This window comes from Lepisosteus oculatus, chromosome 1 (assembly GCF_040954835.1).
Source record: "Lepisosteus oculatus isolate fLepOcu1 chromosome 1, fLepOcu1.hap2, whole genome shotgun sequence".
NCBI classification, from domain to species: domain Eukaryota; kingdom Metazoa; phylum Chordata; class Actinopteri; order Semionotiformes; family Lepisosteidae; genus Lepisosteus; species Lepisosteus oculatus.
The window spans coordinates 8,174,390-8,186,996 of record NC_090696.1 but is presented as its reverse complement, the minus strand read 5'-3'; the positions used below and the strand labels follow the sequence as shown (position 1 = coordinate 8,186,996).

At 34.4% G+C, this 12,607-nt stretch overlaps 1 protein-coding gene across 4 annotated transcripts in view; it reads right to left on the bottom strand.

Annotated features, from left to right (window-relative positions):
* The window catches only part of ctnna2 (catenin (cadherin-associated protein), alpha 2), a 559,287-nt gene that overhangs the window by 175,258 nt on the left and 371,422 nt on the right, over positions 1–12,607 (bottom strand). The window lies entirely within an intron of this gene.

Sequence of the window (12,607 nt, the reverse complement as noted above, 5' to 3'; positions counted from 1 at the left end):
CATAGAGCATTCCGCACAGAAAGCTGGTCACTTCAGTAAACAAAGCAATTACTTTTAAACCATTCCAGTGTCTGCATTTGCCATCACTCAATTTCTTTCAGAATGCGTTATTATCAAGAGGTATTTACCCAGGAGGGAGCCGAAAAAGTTTGCAGGGAGACATATCTGGACATAGTTAAATACTAAATGTCCAACAGAAAATATGAAAAGCCAGAAGGTTTTCGATTCATCGTGAATCTACAAAGAAACAGCCCTAAATAACACTACTATTTTGCAGTTTTTCTTTTGCCAGTTTGTTATTCTGGAATAAATCCTATGGTAACAGAAAAAAAGCACATAAGCTCCCACTTGTTCCTTCACACTCATTTCAATTATTTCTGCACTTTATTCTGCATCTTTAAATGTCACCTTTTGTCATTTTGTAACAACACTGCATTGCATTTCTCCTCTGTAATATAAAATGAGAAAATATAAGAACACATTATGGAGGAATTTAGGAAACAATCTGTATGACTTTTCTATTTAGTGCTGACATGTTCATCCATTTAATTTTTATCTAACAATTTACACTGTGGAACTTGCACGATAAACACGTACACAAGGGGGTAAAGAGATTTATTTAACTGGATCCTAAATGGGCAAAACAGATATCAATGTAGATTATTGTTTTAAAATATAAGGTATTCATGTGAATCTCTGACAGAATGTTGTTTTATTTTAATATAAATCATCTATTTTAATTTATTATTTTTCTGTTCTATCATGAAGCTTAGACGCATAAATGCAGTATTCCCTTTCTTTTGTTCACAAACACAAAAAAATAAAAGGCTAAACTTTGTAAAATTCGCATAAATTGTACAGCAGAACATTTTGTGAATGAAAGCATTTAGCACAGATTCCATGACACCAAGACTATAGTACCTGATGTTTTTGTTTCAATGCGGGTGAAAATGCGTTGATTTTACTGTCACGTGACCCCTTGTAATCCACGCACCATTTATTTCTGAATCTATTTTTAGTGTTTCTTAAATACATGTATAAATATTGTATTACCCACAGTGTTGAATCACATTTGTATTTTTAACATTAATTTTTCATTTAAAATCCACAGCACTGGAAGTGAAAAATTGAACTGTTTGCTCTCTGCAAAGGTTAAATAAAATTCAATTTTCTGTACCTGAACTTAAAATATCCAGAAGTTACTGAAAAGGAGTCAAAATTCTCACAGTAAATTTCATTACCTTTAAAGAATGCTTCTACATGATTTCATTTTCCATCAATTATAAGGAACGACGTTATTATCTCACCACGGGTGATACGGGTATGATGATATGTAATTTCTGCATTCAGTAGATACAATAAATTAAAGTTTAATTTTCTTCAACATTCCTGAATACATACTACATTTTGGAAACTTATTGACTAAATGTTTTCTGTTCTATAGAAATTTTGATATCTTTAACATCATTAAATAATTAGCAAGCTGTCACATAAATAAATAAAAAGAACAACTTTATATATAGTATAGCTCTAATCAATAATTTCTCTGACAGTCAAATTATATGAACAAAATATAATAAACAACAGTATCAAAACAGAGTAAAACAGCATTTTACTCATCTGATATATGTTTTGATGCTTAGCCTTTCTGTAAAATAAATCATTGTAAATGTTGTTTACTGAGTCATGCAAAATAGAATGTTTACCCTTCATCTTTATATATGTATGACTTTGTTTCTAATGTGAAGATATGACTCTGTACTTGTCAAATCAACGACACAATCCTTCTGCCAAAGAGAAAAGGAATGGACCTTTTCGAAACGTCATTTCACCAGATTTCACCAGCAGGGGGACAGCTTTGCCTGAATCAGCACTATATTACGTGATAAAACACTGTTTTTTTTTCCAATAAGACCTCAGCAACCATATTTGACCATCTGAAGGATGTGAACCCAATTTCTGCAAAATCCTACATTTCTGAAGGCCAAAGATCAACAGTGATCTTTCCCAACAAATGCGCCTTAGACACGTATCAGGATTGGTTGATACACCATTCCTTTTTTACACCCACAGGTGTCAGTATTACTACAATCAGTAGTGCATCACATACTACAGTACTACACTACTGGTCTTTTCCAAAGATGTGCCATTGCATTTTTCTCCTGAAAATTAAGGAAAACTGTTCTTCTTCACCTATTCTGTAAGAAAGTTGATTAAAATAAAAATAAACATATACATAGTTATATACACCTTCTTATGCAATTATTCAACAGAACAATTTTCTTTCTTCTGTCATACTATTTATTATAACCAATTTCTTCATTGTTTCAGTATTTATACTGAGCACAATGAAACACAGATGTCTAAGAATTATATTCTATTGATACTGTAGCTCTAAAATGTTACTTGCAGACATTTGATTGTTTAAAATATCTAAATTCCTCAAGTAATTTGGTGATTATTGCAAGTAACACTGCTATTATTACCACTGAATATTGTTTGAAGGGTAGTATTTTTAATTATTACAGTCAGTATTGTTATTATTATGATTAAATAAAAAATATATACACTTTTCACATTCACTCTGAAGTATTACAATTCTCTATGCATTATATTTATCAAGGCAGAATTAACCTGGATATATTTTACCTTCATAATGATACATACGACCTGACTTCCATCTATCCAATTCTTAGCTAATTTATCAAATTCAGTTTCAGGGGTAAGCTGGAGCCTATCCCAGCAAGCAATGGGTGTAAGGCAGGCTACACCCTGGATGGGATGGTAGTCCATCAAAGGGCAGACAGACACAAACATACACTCACTCACACCAAGAACAATTTTCCAATTGCCAATTGACCCACCTGTAAGTGTTTGGACTGTAGGAGGAAACCGGAGCACCTTGAGGAATCCCATGTGAACACAGAGAAAACATACAAACTCCACACAGATAGCACCTCAGACCTGTAATTGAACCCAGGTCCCAGTGCTATGAGGCAGTAACGCTAACAACTGTGCCAACCCAGGACCTGACATATACATTTTGTTTTCTTTCATAAAACTGCTCAAGCTAATGCAATTGAGCTATCAGAAAACAATATACCGTACTTTAACTAAAACCATTATTTTACATTGAGGAGGTACATCAGGCATCATATTTAAACAAGTAGAAGTAAAATGTTTTTCAACAAATGTTACACCAAACTATTTAACTCATACAAAAAGCAGGCTATGCAGATGCCAACATACAATAGTTAATTGTCTGCAACTGAACTAGTGCACAAGAATTTAGACTGGCAAGGACAACTGGACATAATATGTACTTAGAATACCTACTGCAAATATGAAAACTGTTAAGTCACATCATACAGTAGGACAAAACAAGTGTAGCTCCTGACCACATAAGAAGTTGATAAATTGTATCGAGCATTAAAAGCACATTCGATATTTTAAAAGTCACGAACAGTGGGGAAATTAAAGAAACAAATTAACAAAGAGAGACAGGTTGGACAATATTTTAAAATAAAATATAAGAAATGCATTTGATATACATGAAGGTTCTGAATAGAACACATTTCATTCAGTGAGTGCAATGACTGTACAGAAAGTATTGATGATTACAGCAAAAAACAAAACCTTTGGGGAAGAGCGAAATTAGAATGCTAATCAGAGTCTGGGGAAATGCAAACTAAACAAGGCAGTTTAATTCCAATAGATCACAAATGAGAGACTCTACCAGTTATTAATAGGCTCCAAAAAAAGTTTTGCAAAGATGCAAAAGAAGAAAATCAATATGAAATAAAACATTAAGGAATACACATTTGCACTTTTCAGGGCTTGCCTGATAAAAAAGTGGTACATTATTCTTTTGAGCATTCTCTAAGACTGAGATAACTTACAAGCACTTTCTGAGGCAGGGCTTTAATTACTCCAAACATATAAATGTAGGCAGCCTGTCAGATTTGGTCTACAATGCATTTGTTATTCAGTGTATTCCTTGAAAAAAAGGCTCAGGCAGTATGTCGAGATTAACGATACAATTGAGTGGCCACATTAAATGCAAACACATGCATAAAGTCACATTATTCAGGTTCACCCCAAGATATGTACCATTATATCATTTTTTGAGCTGTTACCACAGGAAGACATTCATACAGGAATCACTTACAGAGTATTTAGTCTCAACTGTTAAATGGTAACTGAATATTATAGTACAGATAGGCAAGCTTAGCCTCTAATGTATACTATGATCACTGAGCAACAAATTACTAAATGCCATAAGTTTTGCATATAAGACATTTTAAGTGCAATTTCCCTGGGTTCTTTTAAAAAGATTTGCATTCTGATTCTGCATTGTAAATGATCTTATAACTATTTAGATGCATAGTTACTCCAGCTGCTCCTGTAAACATTGGCTCTCTTGTACTGATCTTCTGACACCACCCCACCTCGATTGCAGCCCTACCATTTAAGCCATTCATATTTTTGAATCAATTAGCCTCTAGCAACCAAGGTAGCAGAAATAGTCTCCATTAGTCTTTTATGCCCTTATGTTCTTGACTGAGCAGCACAGTAAACATGTAACTAAAGGAAACGTAATGCTTTTTCTTCCTTTTTATTTTTTTTCTGAACCAAAGGCATATACACACCTCAACTGGCACTCCATAAAAGTACAGACCATGAAAAAAGCAAAGCAACAAATCTGAACCAACAATTATCAATATTGTTATTGAAAGACAATGATAGCATCTTAGAAATAACAAATGATGTTGGAAATCATGTGAGTCGGTGTTACAAAGCATATTTTAGTGTAGTGTCCAAGAATTAAAATACATATCCTGAAACACTAGTAGCAATATTTAAAATTTAATTTCTAGTTGAGCATTAGAGTTCTAAGTCTAATGTCATCTTTGTTCAAAAAATCACTTTAATTATTAAACTGAGCTCATTAAACCTTTATATGGGTCTTACAGCAAAGACATTAATTAACGAAACCTGCTAAACATTGTGCTAAATGGTCCCTAAAGGCCATGGTTGCCTGTCTGGGTTATAGAAAACATGCACACTGTGAGCATATACAACGCTTGTAACAGACACAGCAGAGGGTGCTCTGTAGCTTGGATGATTGCTACAGCAGCACGCAACAGCAAGCAGATCACCTCTGTAGATCACTGCGACTGGAACAAACATTATTGTTGTTTCAAGTCTATGCTGAATTAAAGTTTTGTTTAACCCTCATAATTAAGAATTAAATGTAAGAGGTGAAACCATAGATGTTCCATCTAATGAGTTTAAATCTTTGAAGTAATTGTACTGGATTTCTGTTTAGAGCCTGAAATAAAGCTGTAAATAAAATATGGATAAAGGGAACCTTTGATTCCCAGGTTGGGCTAGAGTCCTAGTTTCCAGTCATAATCACAGTGAAAACAGCTCATTGAAAAACTGAGCATAGTGCCAGAGTATCATCTGCAAGGAAACTGATTACATTTATTCACTTACTAAAGATTTATGGATACTCTTGCGCCACAAGCAGAAAGATTTAGAACACGTTATGTTGCAAAATAACTTTTTGTACAACAAATACGGATTTGTGCACTAGCCCCACACAATTACCTATAGAACTTGACATAGATTTATGCTAACAAAGTGATAGTATAGCTTTTAACTTGTAGTTGTTTGTCTGTTTTTGTTCCACACATGGAAATTTGGCAGGTTTTGAAATCTAACTGCCAAAACCGCATTCAAGTCATTTTTATTGACATTCGCCATGGTGTACCAAATTGCCCTACCCATGTCCTGTCTAGTCCATTCGGCATTCAGACTATAGATCGCCAAAACAACAAAAGCAATAGATAGGTGGTTTTAGAGACTTAAGATTATTTTACCAAATATAAGCTACAAACTGAATAGGCTGATTTCTGTAGAAGCACCATAAGGGTTTGATTTTACAATAGCTGCATATGTGCCAGTCTGTCTGAATTCAAGGGACACTTAAGCATCCACATGCCTGAAAATAAATCTTAAACATCTTAGAAAATAGGATACAGAAAAATTATTCATATTTAGGTTCTTAAAATACACGCTCAACAGTAGTGGTAAAGGCATCTGATAAATGCAGAATAAACATATGTGTTTGTCATTTTTCATTAGCTTAAATCCTAACATTTGAATTAAAGAATTAAAAAAATACAATACAACATCAGGAGCTAATGCTTATTTATGGGATAAATAATAGCTTCTTTGTACCATCACAATCACCCCTCAAACTATTATTATTGGAGGTGTTATGTAACTTCCTGAATCTGCTTTATATTTAAGAAACATGGATTTCTGAAATAGGTACAAACTTCCCCCACAGAAATCCAAAAACATCAACTACTGTATGTTAAACTGTCTTTTAGCCATTAATTTGAGACATGGGGAGCTCTTGTTGGTTCTCTAATACTTTCCCCAAACTCTTCACTGTTCTAAATATGAAAGAGAAGCAGTTGTTCACTTGAGCATAAAATCCATCAAATACTGTATAACTAGCGAGACACAGATTCACTTATTTGTTCTCGGATACGCAGAGACTTCCTGAATTTGGAATTGCCAACTGAACTGTACATTTTTGTTAATGTAGAAAGGCTTGCTTAGGGGAATGGTTCAAACATAATATGTCATCCAAATTGACTACGAAAGCAGCAGTATGAGAAATTAATGAAACAACACAACATTTATCTTGCACTGGAGAATTTGGTGGGTAGTTGCAGAGAATGCCTGTGAAGGCTAAACAATACTTCATTCTTTTTAGCTCTATCTCATAATGAAGACAGTTAAGTTCTTCAGCATCTTAAATTAAGTCTGTAAACCAAGGTTTACACAGGTTATGGCATTAAAAAGACTACTTTAAACATCACCATCATGTCATGTTTTTTTTTTTAATTCAAACTCCAGTTTTATAACGTTTTAAGTTTGTTACCCATATCGCTTTTTGGGGCAATTTATCAGTGCTAACATTAACGCAAGCAACAAGTTTGTCAAACACCTAGTAAGAGGTTAGAATATTTGACATGTCTCTGAAACCATGCTTTAAAAACTAAATATGACAGGGAATTTAAGCACGTTTAAAGACTTGATTAAAGTCGCTAATTGTTCTACATATCAACGGTTTAGTCAGAGGAAACTTGCACATTCAGTTGTCTTAATTTGTTGCCACTGATATCCCTTGATATAGATGTGTAAATGTATCTCTGACTTTCAAATATTAAATAAGGGATGTGTCTCCATTATCATAATAATGATTTGGATATAATATATATACTGATGGAAAAAAGAAACGCAACATTTTCTAGAATGAGAATATTATAGCTTATGTAGTTTCACAAAACTTTGTCCATTTGTTTTAAGCCCTCTGACCAGGAATGCTTGTGCAGTGAGGCACTGCAACTTGCCAATCATACAAAAGCTCATTAGGTGCACTTTTACCCAACGAGGTCCAGGTGGAACAATGCCTGATCAGGTCATCTTTAAAAATGCCTTAATTCAAAACTTAGGTCACTGCAAAAAAAAGGCCACACACAGTCAGTTTTCTGTGCATTCCATAATGCCTCGAATGTCACCAAAGCAAGGGAGAGGGCCATTGGCATGCTGCAGGCAGGCGTGTCATGTGCCAGTGTTGCTAGACAATATGGAATAAATCGCTCCACTGTGTCCCGACTGCAGAGAAAGCTTCAGCAGACCGGCAGGACAGATGATCATTCAAGATCTGGTCGCCCACGAGTGACCACACCAGAGCAGGACCAACACATTAAAATTGGTCCATCTGAGAGATTGTTTCAGATCGGTCACTCGTACTGCTGCTGAAACTGCCGGCAGACACAATGCCCGCATCAGTGACAGGACAGTGAGGCTCCATGCTGCTGGCCTAAGAACAAGGCGACTTGTCAGAGGTCCTCTGCTCACACCTCCTAGACGTCACAACCGACTGGCTTGGGCCAGACAGAAGCTGCAATGGACTCGTCAGCAGTGGCATCAGGTCCTCTTTACGGATGAGTCACTCTTCAACCTGTTCCACGCAAACCGGAGGGCAGAGTGTGGAGGAGGAGGTGTTGCGTTTCTTTTTTTCATCAGTATAGTGTATATACAGTATATATCGAACCAGGCAGAATAGGCTTTTAGTCCACGTACATTACTGATACGGAAGGGATATGTCAAGAACAGATAAGAGTAACATTTTCAAAGAAAAGGTATACATGAGTAAATTATCTTTCTCTCTTTAGACCAGTTGTTCTCAGTTCTGGTTGAGGGGAATTTCCATTTTCTCTGGGTTTTCCTTGAGTGTCGAGTTCATAATCACAGTGTAAGTTACTTCATTTTACTGTTTGAGACCCTTTTTTTGATTTTTCTTTCAGCTTGTACAAAGTTCAATACAATTGTCAATTGGCATCAACCCTATTCTACTGTAATTATTGATTTCAAGTACTGTCAGAAATCAGAAATGTGACCACTTGGACTGCAGACACAAATAGAAAAGATAGCCACTCCCAACTGAGTCTGTTCACCATAAATATTAAGAGCTTTTTAGTCAGTAATAAGGGAGCAACATTTTAATTAGTAAGTTGAGAAGAGCACTGTGTGGTGAAGCTGCTGAAGCTCTGAGAGGAGACCTCTAAAGAAAAATCTAAAGAAACCTAAACAAACAAGCAGATTTAATAACAGGCACCAAAATCAGCAGGCAACAACTGCTTTGGACTGTTATTTGCTATGCCAAGGAAGCATTTTGCAAAAACAGATCTCATAAGATCTCAAGGCTCAATGCTAATTTTCCAATAAGTGACAGACAACTTTTTTCCCATCATTATTAGGGTTTTAGAGCAGCACAGCTAACTTTGATGAGTGAAAAAAGGAAAACATTCCAGGATTATTGTAATTTATAGGAGTAAGCAATCACTACTATTTACAGTATATACACTAATCTACAGAGCAAAGGAAAAAGGAACACCTTTGACTTTGTACAAAATGGAATTACTACTGAATTTAGATTGTTTTACTCTTTAATACTGTAAAACAGTGACATTTTCAGCAAATATTATTCATTCTGTTAATAATATCATATCTATTTAAAATAGATTTTAAACAGCATTTATTTTAGCTTTTTGTTATGCAAAACTGTTAACATTCAATACCATTCAATACAATTAGAAAAGTCATTGTGGCCTGGATAACATTACAGTGATTTCATGATATGAATGTACAGGTTCAGTACTGCTTTAATCTGCCTTTTAAAAAATCCAGAAGATACTGTACAAATCAATGCATGAAAACAAAGTGTAGGTATGCATCTAGCATTCAAGACCAACAAGATATAAATAATACAGTGCATGTATCAAGGACATGAAAAATAAGGTCAGGATCACATATACACCGTGCATATTGAACAGTACTTACACCCACAGTACAGGCTGAAGCTGCTTCTACGAAAAACATGCATGTTATTGAACATGAATGACTTTTCAATGATTTAGCAAGTTCTAAATGTTGTGAAAAAATCAGTGACTGACAGCTTCTAGTAAATAAAGGAGTATATCAAACATATACAGTAGATGTGGGTTTTTTGAAGTATGCAAAGGGTATTTTTGACTGATATTTAAAATGTACATGTTCTAATTTACATAGCCCTCTCTGCTCTAGTTAGATTATGAATGCCTTATTAGTAGCCATTGTGTATACCTATATAGTATTTAAAATTAAAGAAAGAACAGTGTTTTGTTTTGAAGAGGTATGAATAACAACAAGGTAAAAAGTGTAGCTTATAGCAGCCTTCATAAAACAATATCACCTGAATTTAGATGGTCAGAAATGAGATTTTCCAGTACAATTCAAATGCATAAATGAAAAACACATCATGCATACAATGCATGCAATGTGTAACGTGAATAATCACAGCAACTGACTATATGGTTTAGTCTACACATTTATACTCATAGATGTTTGTACAAGGTTAATATGTTGGTGACATATTTTGGTGTTTCCAGTATTCCAGAATTGTGCTGTATACAAAGTAATACACTCAGGTAACCACTGGAGCAGATTAACAGACAACAATACGCAGATGATTCCTCCATCTTGGTTAGACTGTTTGAAGTTAAAGTGACATAAAATGTATTTCTTCCCTTCATCTGTTTCCCCTTGAGCAGTCCTGCCTTTGTGGTTTCTGCTAAAAGACTTTCGATCCTAATATTTAACTGGGTGCTGATTGCTGAGTAACAGCCAGGTATCAGCTGCAGTATGTGTCACAATTCGTTTCACATTTCTGATGTAGAGAGGAGCCTATCGGGTTTCAAGCTTTCACAGCTGTCACATCTTCTGGCCAACGATTTTTGCACTTGTGTCTCCTGTGATTTTTGTTAATTGCATTCCACAAGCACTTTGTCAAAGGACAAAATATATACTGACTTTTCTAGTGCAAACTAGGTATTAGGACCATGTCCAGAAATGCACAATTATTCCAGTGTCAACAAAATAGTATTGCCTTTAGTTAAGAATTCTACCACAAATCCTGATTATAATTTCTAATAAATGTGAGGTGTTCTGCATACTGCCTATTTCTTAATTTAAGAGACACACTAGGTAATGTCTGTAGATAATAAATAGGATAGTGAAAAAGTTCATATATTTTGTCATCAACTCCTTTAGCCTCATTTGAACAACACAGTGCTTACATTGGACTTTAACATCTACTGTGCTTTTATTGGATTTACAATTGCCTTTTTTATTAAAAAGTGAAATTCCTCACTATGCAATGCACTGCTGTATAAAGGAATATCTATTGCACTTTTGGAGTGTAGAGCCCATCTACAATTGTTTGCTTTTAATGTTAAGTCTTGTCAGATCTAGAGATTCAAAGGGAATTTGATATTGACTTCCTCACTTCAGCTTAAGTTCACATAATTGGCAGGGTAGCTAGAGTAGTTCCATATTCCCACAGCCCTTTGCATAAAGAAGGGCTTCTTACTCTTGATTTTACATGCATTTCCATATAATTTCCACATGTGCCCACTTTTCTGTGTTTCATTTTTTATTCTGAAGATGTCCGCTAGGATGACTTTGTCAATGTCTTTAAGGATTTTAAATAGTTGAAACACGTTCCCTCATAGTCTTCTCTGTTCAATACTAAAAAAGTTCAGTACTTTTGGCCTGTAAGTGTAGGACATTTCCTTAGTCACTGGAATGTATCTGGTGGCTGTTCTCTGAACTGAATCCAAATCCACTATGTCTTCTTTGTAACATGGTGATCACAATTGTACACACATATTCTAAATAAAGTCTTATTAGTGCATTGTAGATTTTTTTTACATAACACTTTTTATAATTCTACACTTTTTCAATTGTATATCCTAACACATTGTTTCCATTTTTATTGCATTCCTACATTGCCTAAATATGTAAATTATACGTATTTTTTATGAGCAGCTTCTACATGCTTAGAGCATCCTATTTTGTATATTTGTATACCTGCATTTCCACCTTTATGCAGACCCTGATCTCTAAGTAGATCACTGTTGATCCGTGTTACAGCTTACAGCATAAATGATTACTAACGATCCATGAAGTGTGACAATACAGGACATGTGGATTGCATATTAATATATTGATTTACTGAGAGAAAGTCAGAGAATAATAATGTATACTGTGATTTTTTTTAGACTTGTTGCAGCAGTGCAGTAAAACAGCTCAAAGCCATGTATATTTTAAGTATCAGAATGTAATGTTTTAGCACAAAAAAATCTGACCTCAATATGAAAAATGAAGAAAAAAAAATCAAGTGAAGTGCCTTTAGGGATAAGCTACTGGTGATCTACTTGCAGATTTACAGTACATACATATCTTATTGGCTGTTCATACATAGAAATACTGTACATATACTGTACAGTAAATGTCTTCATTATCTAGTTTAGGATCACAAAGCAATCAGAGAGTGGTCCTTCATTTTCCATCTCAGAAGTCTCAGAGGAATTGGGCTGTCTTATCTACAACAATTATGAATAAAATTCATCATTCAATCATACTTTTATTAGCCAGCCCATCTCCCTCACACAAAAAAATTAAATCATAAAGGCTATTTAATTAAATTGAACTACAATCCAATAACTTAAATCATTCACAAAATTAAAATGAAAGATATTTCATTTAAAAAACCTAGTGTTACATATCCACATAATTCTTTCACAAGAACAAAGAAGTGATTCTTATGAACTATCAATTTACTGAGATTGCCTTACATACAATACATATCTTTTCTGGTGATATAAATGTGTCTCTTTAACCTTGTTATTACTCTACTAACCATTGTTGAATGAATGAGAAAAACTGAAAAGTGATTACAGCTGTTTGTGAGTTTACTGCTCACTGTGGTATTAATGTGGCAATAAATACATACATACATGACTCCTATACTATGCTTTACTCACTCTTCTCTTATATACTGTATATATATAATATCCTTTTCCCCTTTTTGTAAATTTTCATTCAATCTATTCATCTTCACTTTGATCTGTTTTGGAGAAAAATGTTTTAGCTCCAATACTTCTAAAAACTATAGCCTCTTTGTTTGCTGGACAGCTTG